We start from the raw sequence: 24097 nt of genomic DNA on the forward strand, positions 1-24097 counted from the left end.
TAATAACATGACAAGGCTAATGGTATTTAGGGAACCTGATACAGGAAACTGCCAGTGACTGTCAGGTTGTGATGCTATTCCTGTAACAACAGAAATCTGCAGTAATCAAAAGGTTAAATAACTGAAAAGATTGGTCCTTGTATCCGATAAGTACAAGCAATTAGAGGAATAGTGGCCTCCAACCTTGTAGTTCAAAGTTGTATTATTATGTATTACTATGGGGCACATCCACATCCCTGCATGCCTCCGCTCCTCCTTCTCAGCAGGGTTGCCAACTTACTCACTGCCCAGGTCACCCTGTTGTGTTGCCTTCTCTGACTTCTGTGCACCAGGGCCTGCGCATGCCTCGTAGGTCCCCTTGGCAGTGCGCTTAGGGTATGTACTCCCGGTCTCTTAAAGAGAGACTGCGCGCAGTCCTAATATGTCCCCAGCCAATAGCGGGGAGGCACTTAGTACTAAAAGCACCTCCACCTGTTGGGACGTGCCTGAGCAACAATAGTGTTAAGTCAGTCTGCAAGTTGTGATCCCATTGTCAGGTCCCTGTACCCATCAAGTTCAACATGTACCAGCACCAATCATTTTTACCTAACCAGCCTAGCCTGAATCTGTACCTTGAACCTGAAACTGTTCTGGCGATACCTGGACCTGAAACCCATCTGGCTTTACTTGAACCTGAAACCGCTCTGGCGGTACCTGATCCACTTCCTGTGTCTGAAACCACTGTTCCATCTAAACCAGCTCTAATATCCGTTCCACCTAAATGCAGTCCCACCTTGGGCTCAAAATTTGCATCTGCTGTTCTGACCATTGGGGTCAGCTGCTGCGGTATCGGGATCTGTTCTGGAGTGACACCTGGCATCAACCTGTGGCTCAAGTCTAACCACACTATCAGGGGCTCTAATGAAAACCCAGGCGCTCCCCGGTCCATGGCATAGTGGGTCCACGAGCCACAAGCGTGACAGTTTGCTGAGGCCAAGGACCCCGCTGATCGGAGTTGTTCCAAGAGACGTTCCTGCAACATGATCAGCAGGACAAACTCCTTCCCTATCTGCAGACAGTGAATACTTGTTTAGACACCTGTTATGATCCTAGTGGCTTAGGATGACAAATCTAACCAGCTAAGTAGAAGGTAATAGGACGAGCTCTGGGGATGTGGTAACTGGACTAACCGCAAGCCTGATCCTAACCGCACACGCCTGAAATCCTAGACGTCTCTTCATGGCCTGAGAAACTGACTACCCCTAAAGAGAAAGTAAAGACCTCACTTGCCTCAGAGAAATAACCCCAGAGATATAGAAGCCCCCACAAATAATATCGGTGAGTTAAGAGGAAAAGACAAACACAGAGATGAAACAGGTTAAGCAAATGAGGCCCGCTAACGCTAGATAGCAGAAAATAGCAAGGGATCTGTGCGGTCAGTAAAAAACCCTATGCTAAAATATCCACGCAGAGAATGCGACAACCCCCACACCAACTAACGATGTGGGGGGAGCAACTCAGCACCCCAGAGCACCAGCAAGCAGGGAAATCACATATTAGCAAGCTGGACAAAACTCATCATATACTAGGAAACATCTTGAACACAGATGAGCAAAAATAAGCAAACCAAACTTAGCTTCTCTTGGAGAGACTGATAACGGATGTAGACAGGAGCAATCAGAATAGCACTGAATACAACGACAACAGGCAAGGAATGAAGTACCAGGTGGATTAAATAGGAAACCTAACTAGCAGATCACGAGACAGCTGATCCTGCCAGAAACCTGCAAAATAACAAAAAGAGCCACCAGGGGGAGCCCAAAGAGAGAACTCACACAGTACCACTCACGACCACAGGAGGGAGCCCGGAAACAGAGTTCACAACAGACACCTTGACATCAGTCGCCTCAATCCAAGAAGATTGCCTTTTATCTACTTCCTGGTCTGTTACATCCACTTCTCCTGGGCAATCTGTGGCTATGTGTTCATGAACCTGTCCTATACTGGAGATCCGAGGAAGAGTTCCAATGGGGACACTCTTGCAACAAAAGGTGTCTTGTTCCTGTATGTCCAGTCTGGCCGCTGTAGAAGCTTTCTAATCTGCCTGGTCTTCTATCCACTTAGGCTTCTTTCACACTAGCGTCGTGCACTGCACGTCGTTATGCGTAGTTTGGTTGAAAAAACGCATCCTGCAAAAGTGCTTGCAGAACGCGTTTTTTCACCATTGATTTGCATTAGCGTCGCATTGCGACGCTTTGCCACACGTCGCAACCGTCGTGCGATGGTTGCGCCGTGTTGTGGCAGACCGTCGGCTGCAAAAAACGTTACATGTAACGTTTTTTGCTGCCAACGGACCGCCATTTCCGACCGCGCATGCGCGGCCGGAACTCCGCCCCCACCTCCCCGCACCTCACAATGGGGCGGCGGATGCGCTGGAAAAATGCATCCGCTGCCCCCGTTGTGCGGCGCATTCACTGCTAGCGTCAGTACATCACTTCAGTACGCACGGCGACTGGCCGAGTACGACGCTAGTGCGAAAGTAGCCTTACTGGTCATATTTGGATGTCGTTAAGAAAGAGTCGAAGACGTTACCTCCATATAGGCATTACAATTGTTCTATTAACCTGTTTCCTGGATCCTCCATTCCTCAAGGCTGTATCTATCCTTGGTGGCAACCCTAGCCATGTCTGAGTATATAACGGAGTATCTGGCTAGGGGATTCATCCAGAAGGCCTCCTCACTGGCTGGAGCCGGCTTTTTTTTTTGTTAAAAATAAGGATGGCACTCTATGACCATGTATCGACTATAGAGGTCTCAACCAGATGATGATCAAAAACAAATATCCACTGCATCAAATCCCAGAACTGTTTTCTTGCTGAAGGGGAGCACACATCTTCACCAAGCTGGATCTGAGAGGAACCTATTATTTAATCCGCATCTGCCAAGCAGCTGAGTGGAAGACTACTTTTAATACTCGGGACAGCCACTATGAATACCATGTTATGCAATTTGGGCTCAGTAATGTCCCAATAGTCTTCCAAGAATTTGCGAATTACATCTTCTGAGATCTTTACTCCTGCGTAGTGGTGTACCTGGACAATATCTTGGTTTTCTCTCCATACCAGCCTTCTCATAGGAGAAATGTCCGCCTGCCTGTATGCCACAAATGACAAATGCGTTTTTGAGGACACCTCTCTGCCTTTTCTAAGATATATCATGTATGTCGGATATGGGGTTGAAGAAGGATCCGGAAAAGGTGTCTTCAGTTCTCAAATGACCACGTCCTGATTTTGGTTAAGGCAATTCAGCGGTTCCTAGAATTTTCCAACTATTACTGCCAGTTTATTTCCCATTTCTTCTCTCTAACTGCCTCCATTTCAGCGCTGATCCGTTTGGGTGCCAATCCTAAGGTACAGGAAAGATATACACTCACTGGCCACTTTATTAGGTACACCTGTCCAACTTCTTGTTAACACTTAATTTCTAATCAGCCAATCACATGGCGGCAACTCAATGCATTTAGGCATGTAGACATGGTCAAGACAATCTCCTGCAGTTCAAACCGAACATCAGTATGGGGAAGAAAGGTGATTTGAGTGCCTTTGAACGTGGCATGGTTGTTGGTGCCAGAAGGGCTGGTCTGAGTATTTCAGAAACTGCTGATCTACTGGGATTTTCACGCACAACCATCTCTAGGGTTTACAGAGAATGGTCCGAAAAAGAAAAAAAATCCAGTGAGCGGCAGTTCTGTGGGCGGAAATGCCTTGTTGATGCCAGAGGTCAGAGGAGAATGGGCAGACTGGTTCGAGCTGATAGAAAGGCAACAGTGACTCAAATCGCCACCCGTTACAACCAAGGTAGGCCTAAGAGCATCTCTGAACGCACAGTGTGTCGAACTTTGAGGCAGATGAGCTACAGCAGCAGAAGACCACACGGGGTACCACTCCTTTCAGCTAAGAACAGGAAACTGAGGCTACAATTTGCACAAGCTCATCGAAATTGGACAGTAGAAGATTGGAAAAACGTTGCTTGGTCTGATGAGTCTTGATTTCTGCTGCGACATTCGGATGGTAGGGTCAGAATTTGGCGTAAACAACATGAAATCTTTGGGATGTGGTGGAACGGGAGATTCGCATCAGGGATGTGCAGCCGACAAATCTGCGGCAACTGTGTGATGCCATCATGTCAATATGGACCAAAATCTCTGAGGAATGCTTCCAGCACCTTGTTGAATCTATGCCACGAAGAATTGAGGCAGTTCTGAAGGCAAAAGGGGTCCAACCCGTTACTAGCATGGTGTACCTAATAAAGTGGCCAGTGAGTGTATATCTAGGTACCGTGTTAGCCAGTGGATAGAAAAATATTTAGAATTGAGAGTCCTCAGTAGTTAATACCTTTTAATGGCTAACTGAAAAGATGGTAACAAATTGCAAGCTTTCAAGACTACTCCGGTCCCTTCATCAGGCATAGACTATTAGAAATTCTAAAGAATCACATATTTATGCACAACACAGCACAGTAAAATGCCATAGATAAGACAGGTGACATATGAAGCAGAACTACCATTATGTGAGTGATAAACAGTTATGTCCATATATATTAGAACAGTTCATAGATAAGGAGTGTGAATGTTTTATTGTCCACTGATTGGGGTCTTGTTCTATGTTAGTGCAGCACCCCAGAGTCCTGGTCGTTGCAGTAACGTCGCTCTGCCGCTAAGGGGAGTGATTGCACTAAGGGAGTTCACCTGACCAGGTATCACACACTACACTTCACACTCCGGCCACCAGGGGGGGTGGTTCTATCTAGTAGGCCACTTCTCACACTCTGGTAAAACTGGGGGTTGGACAGGAAGACAGAGAGAGAAGAAACTGGGAAGAGCTAGAGAGGACCTGTCAGGGATGGGATCCTGGCAGACTCCTAAGAGAACAACGCAACAAGTGAGCAACGGGAATACAGCAAAGAGGCAATAGGCCCAGATGGAGTCGTGCTGTAAGATCGAGGCAACATCCTTCTGAGGCGCAAACAGTCGGTGGCCGGAACGCCGAGAAAGTAAGAGACTTTAAGCATTACTTCAAACCACGGCAGGACAGCCAATTATAGGTTGGCTGTCTCACTTAAACACCTAAGCAGACAACGGAGGTGTTGTGAATTCCGCTCTTGGGCTCCCTCCGGTGGTTGTAAGTGGCAATTTTGTGAATTCTGCTCTTGGGCTCCCTCCTGTGGTTTTGAGTGGTATAGCTGCTTCTTGGATTTAGCTTTAGCAGCTGCTTCCACTGATCGTCTTTCTGGCTCGGCTTTTTAGTCTGGCCCTAGCCCTCAATCAATGCCAGTTGTCAATTGTTCCTGCTTGGAGCCACTGCTCTTTTGGATTTCCCTGACACTCTGTCCAGTTCAGCAAAGATAAGTCCTTGCTTGTCCTTTTGCAGTCCATTTGTTGTGGACTTTATTGTTCAGCACATTCTATGTTTTGCTCATTTGTCCAGCTTATCAGTATGGATCTATTTAGCTAAGCTGGAAGCTCTGGGCTGCAGATTTTGCCCTCCACACCTTTAGTCAGGTGTGGAGATTTTTGCATATCTCTGCGGTGGACTTTTTCTAGTTTTTATTACTGACCGCACAGTGTTCTTTCCTTACTATGTATATAGCTAGAAGTGGCCTCCTTTGCTAAATCTTGTTTCATACTACGTATGTCATTTCCTTCTCCTCTCACAGTCAATATTTGTGGGGGGCTATCCTATCCTTTGGGGATTTTCTCTGAGGCAAGATAGCTTTCCTGTTTCTACCTTTAGGGGTAGCTAGTTCTCCGGCTGTGACAAGGTGTTCAGGGAGTGACAGGAACATCCCACGGCTACTTCTAGTGTTGTGTTAAGATCAGGAACTGCGGTCTGTATAGTTACCACCTTCTCAGAGCTAGTCGCATGTCGCTCCTAAATTACCAGTCCATAACAGGAGGCAGCTGTGGGAGAGGGGCGACTCTAGAGTCCCGGAAGAACTCCAGGCCTACCCCGTCATACGGGTGCGTCCTAGCCATATCACCTGGGGGACGGAGAGAGAACGAACATCAGAGGCAGACAGAATCAATTGTGAGGACTATCCCGGGGTGCTCAGCAGGGAAGGACTACAACACATAGGCGCTAGCAGGTAGACGCTGATTCTCACCTGTCAAGGGAACTCCTAATGTGCCTTTGGACCGGCCGGTCTCAGACAGCCCTGTTAACAGTGCTCTGGATTGACTATCTCGAAGCCTTCAGTAAAGAGGTAAAGAGACTGCAACCTGGTGTCCTCGTTATTTACTGCGACCTGCACCGCACCACCACAACATCATCACCATCCACACCTTTCATTGGACGCCCCTCAGCAGGGTCACGGACCGGGTCTAGCCACCGTGACAACCCCAGAGCAGAGACTCAGAGGCCCGGTACCGGGTGCCCCTCGGCCCTGCGTCAGTGGGGGCGCTCCAACTTGGCGTCACGAACAGGATCTACTTAAGCCTGAAGAATCAGGTCATGTGTGCCTTGGAACTGTGATTTATTGTGCTTGGACTGTGACTTATTGCAAAGACTGTGCATTGTTATTGCGCCAAGAGTTCCCGCCACAAGTTGCCATTGCGGCGCACGGAGGGAGGAGCCTTAGCTTCGTGGGCGGAACCGGTCAAAAAGAAGCACGGAACGAGAAAGCGCGGTAAAGTGCCAACCCCGGAAGAGGAACTCCGACCTCCAGCAGGTTAGTGGGAGGAAGGGACAGCCATGTCTGAGTCAGGGGAAGCGGAGGCAGCGGTCGCAGCCGTGAACGCAGAGGCAGCTCCGGTCCCCGTAGCGGACGTAGCCACGGCCCTAATACCACCACCGGTGGACGCGGAGCCCGCTGCCCCATCAGCCAGTCGGACACTGCCGCTACTACAAAGGCCATAATGCCCTTCTCCATGCCGTACCTGCCCGGAGCGGCCTGGCTCCCGCGATACTCCGGGGAGTCGCACACATTAACTGATTTTAAAGAGGGAATCTGCAGCCTGCTCGAGTTCTATCCCCTGACGGAGCCTCAGAAGGTTCATATGATAATCGGCCAACTCTTCGGGGCGGCTCTGAGAGAAGTGAAGTCCTGGCCCGCCGCGGATAAGGGAACTGCACAGCAGGTTTTTGCAAAGCTTAAAGCCACCTTCGATACCCGCACTGCTACAGAAATTAAACTGACTTTCTATGGATGCAAACAGAGACCGCAGGATAGCTTACGGGACTATGCCCTTAATCTCCAGGAGGCGCTGCGGGCCATTAAGCAGAGTGACCCTGACAGCATGCAGGATGAGGATAAACTCCTGAAGGAGCGGTTCATTGAGGGGCTCCTGTGCAGTCACCAACGGGGCCAATTGCACTTCCTGGCCATGCAAAATCCAGACTTGACTTTTGCGCAATTCAAGGATAAAGCTATCCAGGCGTTGCAGGAGCGACAGCCCAGCCGTGCAGCGCCTCCCAGGCGTCCCGCTCTCACATACCACCAGGAGGTGGCGTCGGATGCCCCAGTCGCCGCCGAGGCAGATGCCCAGAGCCTAGAGGACGACTCCCCTGCAGGTCTCCGCCTCCAGATGCAGGAGCTGACCAAGAGCGTTGCTGCCCTGGCCCGGACGGTGCAGTCCCTACAGGAGGCCCCCAAGGAGAAGATCCAGCTGGCCTCCAGACCAGAGGATGTCCCTTGGATGTGACAGAGGAGGACTCCGCCGACCAGAGGCCGGGACGACGATCGCTTCCATCGGGACGGACGACCCATCTGCCGCCGCTGTCATCAGGTGGGCCACCTTGCAAGGTACTGTCCTTTAAACGAGCAACCCCTGGGGCAAAGGGCCAACCCCCCGGTAGTAGGACGGTCAGGTCCGCAGCATTGGAGAGCCAAATACATTGGAGGGAGACCAGTTCTTCCTGTAGTGGTTGACGGTATCCCCATGAACGCTTTGCTGGACACCGGTTCTCAGGTGACGACGATGCCTTACGTGCTTTATAAACGGTATTGGGAGGACACCGATATTACTCGTGGCCCCGATGACGATTTCACCATAATAGCCAGTAATGGTCAGCCGTTGCCACAAGTGGGGTACAAAGAGGTCACCATCAAGGTGGGGCGGGTGGAATTGAAAGCCCAAGGGATTGTGATTGTTGATATTGATCGCCGAGAATGTAATCCCATGATGACTATCGGTACTAATGTTATAGAAAATTGTCTTGCAGAAGTTATTGTTTTGTTGCAACAGGTAGCAGAAACCGCTGGCCACAGTGAACAACGCGCCCTGCAAAAAGAAATCAGAGCTCTGATGCAGAGACAGCAGGTAGAGCTGACTGGTGGTGAGATTGGTCGTGTCACTGTGAGTGATTCAAACCCTATCGCGATACCCCCCAGGAGTGAAATGTTAAATATGGTGTCGGGCAGCTATAGGCCTCAGGGGTAAGGACTACCAGGCCTTGGTAGAACCCGTATATTCAGACAATAGGCCTACTATCCTGACAGCCCGGGGGGTGGTCGACGTCCGCCAGGGGAGGGTGCCCGTACGTGTCCTCAATTGTGGGGAGGAAGAGGTTCACCTCACCAAGTATGCCACGCTATCCAAACTGTTCGCCGTCAATAATAGTGTGATACAGACACCTGAACCCTTGGTCCCGTCAAACGTGGCGGAGGACAACTGTTCTGCAGGGCACTCGAAAGATTGGTGTCAGGAATTGCATGTGGGCACTGACTCTACCCCATCCCATCAGAAACAGGGGGCCTACAGGGTGGTTCACGAGTACGAGCAGGTATTCAGCAAACACCCCTTAGATTTTGGACAGGTGAAAGGGATCCAACATCACATCCCCACGGGAAATCACCGACCCATAAAAGAGAGATATCGCCCTGTACCCCCAGCTCATTACCAGTGTGCCAAGGACATGTTGCGAGAAATGAAGGAGGCTGGGGTGGTGAGAGACAGTTGTAGCCCCTGGGCAGCTCCATTAGTCCTTGTTAAAAAGAAGGATGGTACAATGAGGATGTGTGTTGATTACAGGCAGTTGAATCGCATTACACATAAGGACGCATACTTTTTTTGCTTTCAAACACAACGATACACGGCGATCGGACGACCAAATAAAGTTCTGGACTTTATTCAGCGACCAGCGACATCACAGCAGGATCCTGATCGCTGCTGCGTGTCAAACAAAACGATATCGCTAGCGAGGACGCTGCAATGTCACGGATCGCTAGCGATATCGTTACAAAGTCGTTTCGTGTGAAGGTACCTTTAGATCTCACCAGTGGGTACTGGCAGGTTCCCGTGGCGGAGGCGGACAAAGAGAAGATGGCCTTCACGACACCGATGCGTCTCTGCGAATTTAACTACATGCCCTTCGGATTGTGCAATGCCCCGGGGACGTTCCAGAGGATGATGGAGTGCTGCCTGGGGCACAAGAACTTTGAAACCGTACTGCTGTATTTGGATGATGTCATTGTCTTCTCTAAGACCTACGAAGACCATCTGAAGCACCTGGCTGAGATGTTTGAAGCCCTGTCCAACTTTGGCTTAAAGGTGAAACCGTCCAAATGTCATCTGCTGAAACCTAAAGTGCAGTACCTGGGCCATGTGGTGAGCGCCGAAGGAGTGGCCCCAGACCCCGACAAGGTCACGGTGATCCAGGATTGGCCAAAGCCTAGCAACCTCCACGAAGTCCGGCAGTTCCTCGGGCTGGTAGGCTATTACCGGAGGTTCATTAAGGACTTCACCAAGAAGGCCGTGCCCTTGCAAGACCTGTTGGTGGGCCAATCAAAGAAGACCAAGGGGAGGAACACCCCATTTGATTGGAACGAGGGGCTGGAGGGATCCTTCACTTGCTTAAAGTCGGCACTGACGGGAGAAGAGGTACTGGCCTACCCCGAATACGACCAACCGTTTGTGCTGTACACGGATGCCAGCAATGTAGGATTGGGGGCCGTGCTGTCCCAGGTCCAGAAAGGCCAGGAGAGGGTAATCGCTTACGCCAGCAGGAAGCTTCGTCCCACGGAAAGGAACCCTGACAACTACAGTTCCTTTAAGCTGGAATTCCTTGCCATCGTCTGGGCAGTGACAGAGAGGTTCAAACACTACCTGGCCTCAGCGAAATTCACCGTCTTCACGGATAACAATCCGCTAACACATCTGGATACCGCCAAACTCGGGGCCTTGGAACAGCGGTGGATGGCCCGGCTGTCCAACTACGACTTCACCATCAAGTACCGGGCAGGACGCAAGAACGCAAATGCCGATGCCCTGTCCCGAATGCCCAATTTGCCAGAAACGGGAGAAGACCCGGAGGCACTCGAAGAGGTGGAGCTGCCTGCATTCCATCGCCCCAAAGCCACTCAGAACTCCCATCATGTGAAGAACAGGCACAAGAACCAACCGGATGCCATGCCGAATCCTCTGCCCCACCACGGATGGGCGGAGACCCAGGATGGTGACCCCGCGGTCCGTCGGGTGAAAGAGCTCTTGACGCAGGCAGGGTTGCATCCTGGCCCAGATGATCCACAGGAGACCCAGCAGCTGTGGAAGGGGAGAAGCAAACTGTTTATCCATGATGGCAAGCTGTGCCGGAGAAGCATCGACCCACGTACTCACGAATTGGTATGGCAGATAGTAGTGCCAAGGTGAGATGCGCCCATGGTTCTGGGAGCCTACCACGATGGAGCCGGACACTTCAGATGGAAGAAGCTGGAGAGGCTACTCCGAGGGAGGTTCTATTGGATTGGCATGAAGAGAGCCATAGAGAAGTGGTATCAAGAGTGCGGTCCATGTAGCCTACGCAGGAGGGACCGTGGCAGCCAACGGGCTCCCTTGCAGCCTATCATCACCAAGCGGCCGCTCGAACTGGTCGCGCTGGATCATGTGAAGCTGACACCTAGCCGGTCAGGCTATGTCTACGCTCTTACCATCGTGGATCACTACTCCAGATTTTTGGTGGTTGTGCCTGTCAAGGATCTAACGGCCAGGACGGCCGCCAAGGCTTTCCAGCAGTACTTTTGTAGGCCCCATGGCTACCCGGAGAAGGTACTGACCGATCAGGGACCAGCATTCGAAGCGGAAGTGTTCCAAGAGTTCTGCCAATTGTACGGGTGTAAGAAGATCAGAACCACACCGTACCATCCCCAAACCAATGGGATGTGCGAAAAGATGAACCAGGTGGTGATCGACTTACTAAAGACCTTGCCCGTAGAGGAACGGAGCCTGTGGCCAACGAAGTTGCCTGACTTGGTGGACATATATAATCACATCCCAGTAAATTCCACCAACTGCACTCCAGCGTACCTGATGCGAGGAAGGTCTAGCAAGTTACCCGTTGATCTGGACCATGTGGGTCCTAACCCCCGAAGATACCTCGCCGGATGCCGATTGGGATACCGAGAGGCGGCAAAGGTACCGCAAGGTACAGGAGTGCGTGGAAAGAAGCCTTGCTCAGGCCAGGCAAAAACAGGAAAGGGACTACAACCAGCATGCCCCTGCAACTCCCTTGCCACCTGGTGAGCACGTACTCAAACGAAAGAGGAGGCTACACAAACTCGACGACCAATGGGAAGCGGAACCATATACTGTCCTGCCGTCCGATTTCGACAACACGAAGGTTTGCTTCATCAGCAAGGATGGAGGGGAGACCTTGACGGTGATATCCAGGGACCACCTTAAAGCCTGCCCTGATAAGCTGAGAGCGAGGGAAATGGATCCAGGAACCTCTCCACCTGTAGAAAAGGAGGAGATGATCCACACTGTCCTTGGTGATTTTCCCCAGTCCTGGACTCAGATAAATCAGGCCATCGTGGTACCTGTTCTAACGTTCCACCAGCCGAACCCACCAGAACCAATGGTGGTACCAGATCATCCGGCCCCGCAACCTCAACAAGCCCTACCTGAAGATGCCGTGCCGACCGTTGAACTGGCAAATCCTCCCTCTGCTATCGACGGGCCTGCCGTACCCACTGTTGCTGGCAGCAGCCCTGAGAGCTCCAGCCTGCCAGTGCTACCCAGACTCACTAGACGTGTAGCTAGAAGGCAGTGCACTACATCAGCGGTAGCAAGCATAGTGGGCCCTGTTAGGCCAGTAGCAACCCCTGCGCTGCGAAAGTCTACGCGCAGCACTCAGAATCAAACTCCCCTCCGCTACAAAACTTGGAGGTATTAGTGAGGGCTGCTATTTAGTTAACAATTGTTTGTGTGCATATCTTTTGTTGCAGGTTTTAAAATGGACAACGGAGTAATGGACAGTGAATTACTCCAAAAACTTCTAAAAGGGGACCCCTTTGTTTACCCGGGGTCCCCGCTGTTTCAACCACTGAACTGAGAGAGTCATAAACTGTGCATGACCTAACTTTTGCAACGTTCAAGAGTCCTCACCTCCCATAAAGGGAAGCACTGTTATGTTTAATTGGTTATGATGTTTCAAAATTTTGTGTGTTTTCTGTTAACATGTATTGTTGTTCTTATTTTCCCAGTCCGGGAGTACTGGATTTAACCAGGGGGGAGTGCAGCGCCCCAGAGTCCTGGTCGTTGCAGTAACGTCGCTCTGCCGCTAAGGGGAGTGATGTTGCGTCTGATTGCACTAAGGGAGTTCACCTGACCAGGTATCACACACTACACTTCACACTCCAGCCACCAGGGGGGGTGGTTCTATCTAGTAGGCCACTTCTCACACTCTGGTAAAACTGGGGGTTGGACAGGAAGACAGAGAGAGAAGTAACTGGGAAGAGCTAGAGAGGACCTGTCAGGGATGGGATCCTGGCAGACTCCTAAGAGAACAACGCAACAAGTGAGCAACGGGAATACAGCAAAGAGGCAATAGGACCAGAAGGAGTCGTGCTGTAAGATCGAGGCAACATCCTTCTGAGGCGCAAACAGTCGGTGGCCGGAACGCCGAGAAAGTAAGAGACTTTAAGCATTACTTCAAACCACGGCAGGACAGCCAATTATAGGTTGGCTGTCTCACTTAAACACCTAAGCAGACAACGGAGGTGTTGTGAATTCCGCTCTTGGGCTCCCTCCGGTGGTTGTAAGTGGCAATTTTGTGAACTCTGCTCTTGGGCTCCCTCCTGTGGTTTTGAGTGGTATAGCTGCTTCTTGGATTTAGCTTTAGCAGCTGCTTCCACTGATCGTCTTTCTGGCTCGGCTTTTTAGTCTGGCCCTAGCCCTCAATCAATGCCAGTTGTCAATTGTTCCTGCTTGGAGCCACTGCTCTTTTGGATTTCCCTGACACTCTGTCCAGTTCAGCAAAGATAAGTCCTTGCTTGTCCTTTTGCAGTCCATTTGTTGTGGACTTTATTGTTCAGCACATTCTATGTTTTGCTCATTTGTCCAGCTTATCAGTATGGATCTATTTAGCTAAGCTGGAAGCTCTGGGCTGCAGATTTTGCCCTCCACACCTTTAGTCAGGTGTGGAGATTTTTGCATATCTCTGCGGTGGACTTTTTCTAGTTTTTATTACTGACCGCACAGTGTTCTTTCCTTACTATGTATATAGCTAGAAGTGGCCTCCTTTGCTAAATCTTGTTTCATACTACGTATGTCATTTCCTTCTCCTCTCACAGTCAATATTTGTGGGGGGCTATCCTATCCTTTGGGGATTTTCTCTGAGGCAAGATCGCTTTCCTGTTTCTACCTTTAGGGGTAGCTAGTTCTCCGGCTGTGACGAGGTGTTCAGGGAGTGACAGGAACATCCCACGGCTACTTCTAGTGTTGTGTTAAGATCAGGAACTGCGGTCTGTATAGTTTCCACCTGCTCAGAGCTAGTCGCATGTCGCTCCTAAATTACCAGTCCATAACAGGAGGCAGCTGTGGGAGAGGGGCGACTCTAGAGTCCCGGAAGAACTCCAGGCCTACCCCGTCATACGGGTGTGTCCTAGCCATATCACCTGGGGGACGGAGAGAGAACGAACATCAGAGGCAGACAGAATCAGTTGTGAGGACTATCCCGGGGTGCTCAGCAGGGAAGGACTACAACACATAGGCGCTAGCAGGTAGACGCTGATTCTCACCTGTCAAGGGATCTCCTAATGTGCCTTTGGACCGGCCGGTCTCAGACAGCCCTGTTAACAGTGCTCTGGATTGACTATCTCGAAGCCTTCAGTAAAGAGGTAAAGAGACTGCAACCTGGTGTCCTCGTTATTTACTGCGACCTGCACCGCACCACCACAACATCATCACCATCCACACCTTTCATTGGACGCCCCTCAGCAGGGTCACAGACCGGGTCTAACCACCGTGACAACCCCAGAGCAGAGACTCAGAGGTCCGGTACCGGGTACCCCTCGGCCCTGCATCAGTGGGGGCGCTCCATTATGATGCCCCCACATGGTCGGAGGAGCAAATTCCTTAATTGATGTAAAAAGACATAAATCCATGCGACACATTAATTGCTGCACTGAGTGTCTGATGAAGGGACCGGAGTAGTCTCGAAAGCTTGCAATTTGTTACCATCTTTTCAGTTAGTCATTAAAAGGTATCAACCACTGAGGACTCTCAATTCTAAGTATAACCTTATAGTATGAACTCAGGAGGCTGAGAATGCATTTCTGACCCTAAAACAAGCCTTCCCCTCTGATCCTGTGCTACACAGACCAAAAATCAGCAAACAATTCCTCTTGAAAGGGAAGGGGGGTGATTTGATCTTTTATATTTTTTAAACCTTTTTTTTTTCACTTTTGGCATGCTTCAATAGTTTCCATGGGAGACTAGAAGCTGCCATAACCCCATAACCCGATCGGCTCTGCTACATGCAGGCGATGATCAGATCGGCATGTAGCAAAATACCCCAATTGCTATGAGCGCTGACCACCGGGTGGCGCTGATAACAATCTGGCAATGACAGCCATAGAGGTCTCCTGGAGACCTCTTGTTGTCAGACCAACCTATCGGGGACCTACGATCAAGTGACAGTGGTCACCGGTGGGCATATTTCCGGAACGATTGCTGGAAATTGATGTTAAATGCTGCTGTCAGCATTTGACAGCGGCATTTAATGGGTTAACAGCCACGGCACATGCCATGTGCTGGAAAAGGTGCGGGCTCATTGCCGGAGCCCGCACCAAACAGTGGGAGGCTTCCAATGATGGATAGATCCGTCGTTGGTCGCTAAGGGGTTAGTATTGTTTATTTTTCATTAATGATCAGTATTGTAGTATCCAGTCACTGTGTGGTGGTATTATGCAATCTGGTCATGGTGTGGCAGTATTTGTCCTTTGTGTGTGGCATTATTGGTAATTTAAAAAAAATGTACAGTATGCGTCTCACTACCTTAAAGAAAAATAAACATTTACTTAAAAAGAGTATTGGGTATTTTAAGAAATGTTCAAGTGGTTTAACCCCATCTCTCGTCTGTCTCTTTCTCGCTCTCCTAAGACCATTTTTCATTGTCTCATTGCTCCCATCCTCCATTGGAGGTTCTCGGTTGGAGCTACTGTGGAGACCTGACATTCTGTCCACCCCTGGGCTGCTTCTTAAGTGCTCCTATATGACTGCTCATCACTGACTCTTATTCTACCTTGTCATACCTTGGTTGATTAAAATAACTTTTTTTAGTTCTCCCTTCTTACATTTTCGGAAAACATTAAAATAGCCAATTTTATTAGATATATTTTAAAAAAAGTGATTTTTTTAGTATATCGAATAAAATTGGCAATGTTAAGGTTTTCTGTATGTTTATGCTCGATTCGTATGATTACTTACTACGATTTCTTTAACTTCCTACATTTTCCTCAGAATCTGGTCCTTTCCATTATTTGTTCTCTTACACTCTGTAGCACTTTGGACAGGGCTGCCACCATGAACTTCAAGGCCCCACAGTGGCAAAACTTTTGGGCCCCCTTGAAACTCCACCTTGTCTATAGCACAGCTCCACCTCCATCCATCGAACCTTCCACAGCCCCAACGTCCACTCTTGGAAAAACTCCACTGCACCACATCCTCAACAATGACACATTAACAGTTCCCATCGAACACCACATCACATACATAGCCATCAGCTTTTATTTTGGGCAAAAGATTTTTTTTAAGCCTGCAATCACGACACGGTAGATTCTTTTGGCAGGGCCCTAATCTACTCTAACCTATTAAACCTTTCTTAAAATAGCCAATACTCTATTTATGAATATTTTTATTTATGTTTCTTTAAGGGAATGAGTCATCTACATTTTTAAAAAGACCAATAATACCACATAGAAGAGACAAATACCGTCACACTGTGACCTGACCACATACCACCACCACATAGTGACCCAATAATACCACATACAAGGAACAAATACTGTCACATCATGGCCGGACATCATATTACCACCACATAGTGACTGAATAATACCATGTACAAGGGAGAAATAACACCACCAGACCACATAGTAAGTGAATAATACCCCATACAGGGAACGAATACCACATCATGTCCACACCACATATTACCACAACAGTTGCCAAATAATACAATACTGATCATTAATAAAAAAAACACAATACTAATATTACCATAAGTGCCATTATACACAGGAGCTCTGTATAAAGTGTACAGTATACAGGTAACAGGGATCACCAGTGCCATTAAATACAGGAGCTCTGTATGTATTATATAGTGTAAATGTACAGGTAACACATTGACTCAGCGGAGAAGTCTCTAGTTGAAGTCCTTCATCATCACTTTTCTTCTTCATCCAGCGCAGACCGCATCAATTCTTCCAGCCAGGACAAGTCTGCATAAAATAGCACACAGTTATCTAGAGCACATTAACCACTTTTCCCTCAACTTGTACACTACAGAACTGAATACAGATGTGCACTCACCATTAATAATTTATTATGCATCCCACCATTACAAATATAAACTCTAATCTACCACTGTGCCCCTCACTAATTAAAAATAGCTACTTTCCCCACCCAATACATATATAAATTAATTACAACCTGTACTCTTTCCCCCAGTTCATTACCAGTAACACTCCTGCATCCTCAACGCCCCCACTCTGTACCTCCCGTTCACCCGATTCATTATACACTGCTCAAAAAAATAAAGGGAACACTTAACAGAATATAACTCCCAAGTAAATCAAACTTCTGTGAAATCAAACTGTCCTCTTAGGTAGCAACACTGTTTGACACCAGATGGAAATTATTGGCAATTATCAAGACACACTCAATAAAGGAGTGGTTCTGCAGGTGGAGAACACAGACCACATCTCAGTACCAATGGTTTCTGGCTGATGTTTTGGTCACTTTTGAATGTTGGTTGTGCTTTCACACTCATGGTAGCATGAGACGGACTCTACAATCTGCACAAGTGGCTCAGGTAGTGCAGCTCATCCAGGATGGCACATCAATACGAGCTGTGGCAAGAAGGTTTGCTGTGTCTGTCAGCGTAGTATCCAGAGGCTGGAGGCGCTACCAGGAGACAGGCTAGTACACCAGGCGACGTGGAGGGGGTCGTAGGAGGGCAACAACCCAGAAGCAGGACCGCTACCTCAGCCTTTGTGGAAGGAGGAACAGGAGTACTGCCAGAGCCCTGCAAAATGACCTCCAGCAGGCCACAAATGTGCATGTGTCTGCACAAATGGTTAGAAACCGACTCCATGAGAATGGTCTGAGTGCCCGACGTGAACAGATGGAGGTTGTGCTCACACCCCAACACCATGCAGGACGCTTGGCATTTGCCACAGAACACCAGGATTGGCAAATTCGCCACTGGCGCCCTGTGCTCTTCACAGATGAAAGCAGGTTTACACTGTGTACATGTGACAGATATGACAGTCTGGAGATGCCAAGGAGAGTGATCTGCTGCCTGCAACATCCTTCAGCATGACCGGTTTGGCAGTGGGTCAGTAATGGTGTGGGGTGGCATTTTTTTGGAGGGCCGCACAGCCCTCCATATGCTCGCCTGAGGTAGCCTGACCATTAGGTACCGAGATGAGATCCTCAGACCCCTTGTGAGACCATATGCTGGTGCGGTTGGCCCTGGGTTCCTCCTAATGCAGGACAATGCCAGACCTCATGTGGCTGGAGTGTGTCAGCAGTTCCTACAAGATGAAGGCATTGAAGCTATAGACTGGCCCCCCCGTTCACCAGACCTGAATCCGATTGAACACATCATCTCTCGCACCATCCACCAACGTCACGTTGCACCACAGACTGTCCAGGAGTTGGCGGATGCTTTAGTCCAGGTCTGGGAGGAGATCCCTCAGGAGACCATCCGCCTCATAAGGAGCATGCCCAGGCTTTGTAGGGAGATCATACAGGCACGTGGAGGCCACACACACACTACTGAGCATCATTTCCTTGTCTTCAGGCATTTCCACTGAAGTTGGATCAGCCTGTAACTTCATTTTCCACTTTGATTTTGAGCATCATTCCAACTCCAGACCTCCGTGGGATATTAGTTGTGATTTACATTGCTCATTTTTAGGTTTTATTGTTCTCAACACATTCCACTATGTAATGAATAAAGATTTATAACTGGAATATTTCATTCAGTGATATCTAGGATGTGGGATTTTAGTGTTCCCTTTATTTTTTTGAGCAGTGTATTTACATGCCCCCCCCGCTCCAATTTATTATGTCATGTCCTCTCTATCGCTGACTTCACCCTCAATTCATCATTTGCTCCCTCAACCACAATGTATTACCATTTGCTGTTCCCCATCCTCAATTCATCATTTGCTCTCTCCCCCAATTCACCATTATTTGTGCTCCACCCACCACAATACGTCATCATTCACTGACCCTCATCCTACACCCTCAATTCATCATCATTTGCTTCCCAAGTTCATTTAATTCATTTTATTTAAAAAAAAAAAGTTTTTCATACCTCTCATACGATCCACTGCAGGCGCAGCTCAGCCTCTGGTGTTATGGCAAGTGCAGTGCGTACACAATTACATCATTGCGTACATGCAGTCACCAGTGCATCACATAAGAGGTGGAGAGACTCCCTTGTAGCTGTGCGACTGTTCCATGGAGCTCCAGTATGACTCCCTGCGCCTAGATGTGTGCCGTCGATGACAACGCACCGGCACACAATGCTTCATTATACCCTGGGGCTCGGTAAGCAGAAGCACAAGAGGACTTGGTCTGACCCCCCTCTTTACTTCTGCTCACTGGCCCTTATACAACAGTAAGGGTAGGAACGCCCTGATTGCGGCCCCCTGGGATGGGCAACCAGTGCAATGACTGGCACAAGGTGGAAGCATAGCTGTATAGTATATCAATAAAAGTATGATCTTGGCTGCTGCATTCATGATAGATTGGGAAAGGGTTGTTTAGTAAGAGGGAAACCGATTAGTAGAGTATTTCAGCAATCAAGACGAGAATGTATCAGAGCAACTGTAAGCAGCTTTGCCGTTTTGAAGCTAAGAATAGAGTGGTGTAGACAAGCAGCTGGCATAATCTTGTATAGGAGGCACTGTGAGAGTTAATAGGACTAATACAGTAGGGTAAATAAGTATTTGATGCACTGCCAATTTTGCAAGAATGGAGAGGTTTTTACTTTTTATCGTAGGTGTACTCAGGGCCGGCATTAGGGGCAGGAAGACTAGGCAGGTGCCTAGGGCCCTCGCTCCCCCAGGGGCCCACAGCCAGTGTGGTGCTGCTAATAGCGGCATGCCACCCAGCCGCTATGGGGCCAGGCGCCGTGCCCCCCTCCCCGCATTGCGCATTAAAATTATCTTCATCACTGATGCCAATACAGTTGAAAGAGAGCAGTGATGGAGTAGAGTGTGTCAGATGACGCTTCCTCTCCCATCAGTCCCCCTCTGCTTCTGACTCAGTGGACACGCGATGATGTCACTTCATCATGCGCCACGCTCTGCCAGCAGTCGAGCCGATGAGACGCACTGCAGAAGCCAGAGCAGTGGGGGACCAGGTAGAGGTAAGTATTATGTGTATGTCTGCATTATGCTGTGTGTAATACTGCTAGACTGTCGGGCTGCATTATCGTATTTGTGGGTATGTGTATATGCATTATAGTGTGTGTAGCTGCATTATACTGTGTTTGTGGGAGGTTGAGAGCTGCATTATACTGTGTATGTATTTAGGGGGGTTGAGGCTGCATTAAACTGTGGGGGGCTTCATTATACTGTGTTTGGGGGGTTGAGGGCTGCATTATACTGTGTGTGGGGGAAGGGATTGGAGCCGCATTATACTGTGGGTGGGGGGCTGCATTATTCTGTGTACGGGGGGGGGTTGGGGGCTGCATTATACTCTGTGTGGGGGTAGGAGGCTTCATTATACTATGTGTACAATATGGGACTTGCATTATACTGTATTGAGGACTATGGGGTATGCATTATACTATGTGAAGGCTTATGGGGTGCATTACACAATGTGGAGGACTATGGAATGCATTATACTATATGGAGCACTATAGGGAGTGTATTAAAGTATATGTAGGGATAAGAGGCACGTTATACTATATGAAGGACTATATGGCACATTATACTATATGGAGGAGTATGGGGTGCACTATACTATATGGAGGCCTATAGGGTGTGCATTATACTCTGTGGATGACTATGGGGTGTATTATACTATATGGAGGACAATGGGATATACTATTCTAAACAAGAAAAATTCTGCTTATTCATCGAGTGATTATATTGTTTATGCTGGAACAGAAATCATTGTTCTAAGAAGCACATCGCCCGGTGAAAACTGCAGATGTGCTGCTGATAACATAATACTGTATGGGGGCAGATTGATCTATTAGTGATTGTTCACTTATTCTCAGCCGGTGTAAAGAGGCCAGGAAACAAGCGTCAAATGACTTCATTATTGTCGATCACTCTCGTTTAACTGCCTGAACTCAGCACATGTAAATACAGCCTAAATGTTTGTGTGATGGTGCAATATGTGAGCTTTTTTATCAATTATTTAAAAATAATACAATGTGATTTTCTGGTTTTTATTTTTAGATTCTGTCTCTCACAGTTGAAGTTTACCTATGATACCTTTCATGAAAAATAGTACAAAGCAGTCAGCTCACCTAGTAAATGGATTTCTCCATCTCCACACTCGCACGGAATGAGGCTGAGTCGCCGGCTGTAGACTTATAGAAAGCAGGTGTAATCCTGTGAAAAACTGTCTTTTGAATTAAAATATAACTTTTAATGAGCCATTAAAATAGAAAAATAATGTCACTGATGGTGAATCACAAAAACTAATTCAGCATGTTTCAGCTACATACACATAATGCAGCGTTTCATCCAACGTGTTTCAACGTTTGTCTTAATCATGGTATGATACCTTACAGACTTCTCCATCCTTTGTAGGTAGGAAAAGTATCAAATACTTATTTTCCCTACTGTATATAGGTGCAGGTTTGTTAGGAATCATTAGATGAGATGGGCAGAAGTATTCACTCCCACCCTCCAATCCAGGAGGAGCAGCTGGTTTAAAAGGGCAGCAGATCCGTTCATTCCTTGACTGGGATTAGAGGTGCAAACACCTCTAGTATTTGGGTCTGTGTATGCAAAGGGTGCACAACGACCCAAGAGAGGTCAAAGGCAGGTTCAAGGGTTACATCTCGAGGCATTGCCTGTTGGAGGTGCCATGTCTCGGGTCATCCATCAGCCAATTGTCCCTTGATCTCGGAGTCAATGAACTATATCCAATTGACAGGACTACTAGACCCTGGGACTACCACACAGTAATGTCAGGTTTAGGTAGGTCAGTAGATGGAGGAAACATAAGATGTTGAGTTTTTGGTGAGATTCAGTTTCAGATAGAAGGAGAACATATTAAAGACAGCGGACAGACGGTCAGTGGTATTTTGCAATAATGCAGGGGGGAGCATAGAGATGGTACTGAAAACAATCTACTGATGATTTGTCCAATAGATACAGTGTACAGAGAAAAGAGGAGGAGACCTAGGACTGGACCCTGAGGAACCCTGGAAAGAAGAGCCAGCAAATGAGACAGAAAGAGGTCAGAGAGGAAGGAGGAGACGCAAGGTAGAGCAGCATCCATCAAGCCAATAGAGCATAGCATAGTGAGGAGGAGTTGGTGTTCTAATTCCTCCAAATATACTTATATTTATATACGAGAGCATTTATAAATTTGGATATCAACAATTTGTCCTTCTTTAGGCTAATTTTTTTTTTTTAATTTGCTTTATTACAATGATTGAGATCCAGCAATTATTGTTTTCTGATCATTACCAGTTCTCAAAACGTTTCATTTTGGATTTGCAGTATAGGCTATAGTGTGACTTTTGATTACCTCTGGAATGTGTGTGGCCAAAAGGTGCATTCTGTTAGATTAAAGTCAATGGCCCCGGTTCACAGCAGGTGGAGCCAACAGACATGTCAGTAGCATGTGTTGTAAGCAATCAGCGCGCTCATCGCCCATCACTTTATGATGGAGAAATGTCAGCAGCAAATGAACAAGACATATATTTAAATTAACGCTTCTGAGCCTGGAGCAAGGAGATCTCTCAAGCGCACACAGACAACTGAATCTGAAATCACCACGAGCAGGGGCGGATTATAAGAGGGTCAATCTGGGCGGTAGCCCAGGGCCCAGTGGTGTGGGGGGCCCTGGGCTACCGCACAGATTGCCCGCCGGCCGCCGCCATCAGGGCATTACTGCATGTGCCCCTGTCAGACTGGCGTATCATTTATGGGCCCAGTGGGCAGAGAGAGGGGGCCCGCATCGGGCCCCATCTCATCTGCTCACCGGGCCCCTACCGGCGCTGCGGCGGTTTCCTATTGCCCGCACGTCAATAGTTAACAACAGCAGCCAGCCAATTGGAGGCTGGCAGCTGAAGTCGGCCGCAGGCGCAGCGCACACGTCGCCGGCGTCTGACGTCATTGTCAGTCGCCGGCGAGTCCACGCTGCTGGAGGGAGCTCGCCACCTGGAGCGCTGGTCAGGTGAGGAGAACTGTTTTTTTTTGGTTTTTTTGCGAACGGCAATCCGGGGGGCCCGGGGCGATATGCTGGACACACTGGGGCAGATGATTGCTGGACACACTGGGGCAGATGATTGCTGGACACACTGGGGCAGATGATTGCTGGACACACTGGGGCAGATGATTGCTGGACACACTGGGGCAGATGATTGCTGGACACACTGGGGCAGATGATTGCTGGACACACTGGGGCAGATGATTGCTGGACACACTGGGGGTAATATGCTGGACACACTGGGGGTAATATGCTGGACACACTGGGGGCAATATGCTGGACACACTGGGGGCAATGCTGGACATACTTGGGCAGATTGTTGAACACACTGTCTGGGGGCAATGCTGGACATATGGGCTAATTAAGGGATATTATTACTGCAGTGATGTATTTATTTTATTTTTTGAGTATACTGTTTTAAATAGGGGGGCGGTCCTGTTACTGTGCAGAGTGACACTGTCGCCTCTTTTTCTTCATGTGGTGTAATGTAGAAGTTGGGAAAAATTAAGTAATGTGTTCTGCAAGCGGAGCTCGAGATAACTGTTATTTCCTGCAGAAACGAGTCCTGGCTGGAAGAAATGATGGCAGTCTGTGCTGGATGAAAGATGAAGGACTTCACCTAGAGACGTCACTGGTGAGTCAGTGTTCCCTATACACTGACACTATACACTGTATACAATGTCACCAGTGATCACTGTATTACCTATACATTATATACAGAGCTCCTGTGTATAATACCACCAGTGATCTCTGTATTACCTCTACACAGACACTGCATACTAAGTACAGATCTCCTGTGAATACTGGCACTTATGGTGATAGTATTGTGTTTTTTTTTTGTTTTTTTTTATTACTGATCAGTATTGTAGTATTCAGTCACTATGTGGTGGTAATATGTGGTCTGGAAATGGTGTTGTGGTATTTGTCCCTTGTATGTGCTATTTGGTCACCAAGTGGTGGTAATATGTGGTCTTGACATGGTGCGGTGGTATTTGTTCTTTGTATGTGATATTGGTCATTTAAAAAATAAATCCAAATATACCTAAATTGTATTGGATATTTTAACAAATATTTAATAGGTTACAGTAGAGTAGGGCACGGCCATTTTTCTGGAATAATCTGGTACAGGTATCACATGACCCCTGTCACATGACCCCCGTCACATGACCGGGGGGGGGGAGCCCACAGTGTCTGAACAGCCCGGGG

This window comes from Ranitomeya variabilis, chromosome 6 (assembly GCF_051348905.1).
Source record: "Ranitomeya variabilis isolate aRanVar5 chromosome 6, aRanVar5.hap1, whole genome shotgun sequence".
Taxonomy (NCBI): Eukaryota; Metazoa; Chordata; class Amphibia; order Anura; family Dendrobatidae; genus Ranitomeya; species Ranitomeya variabilis.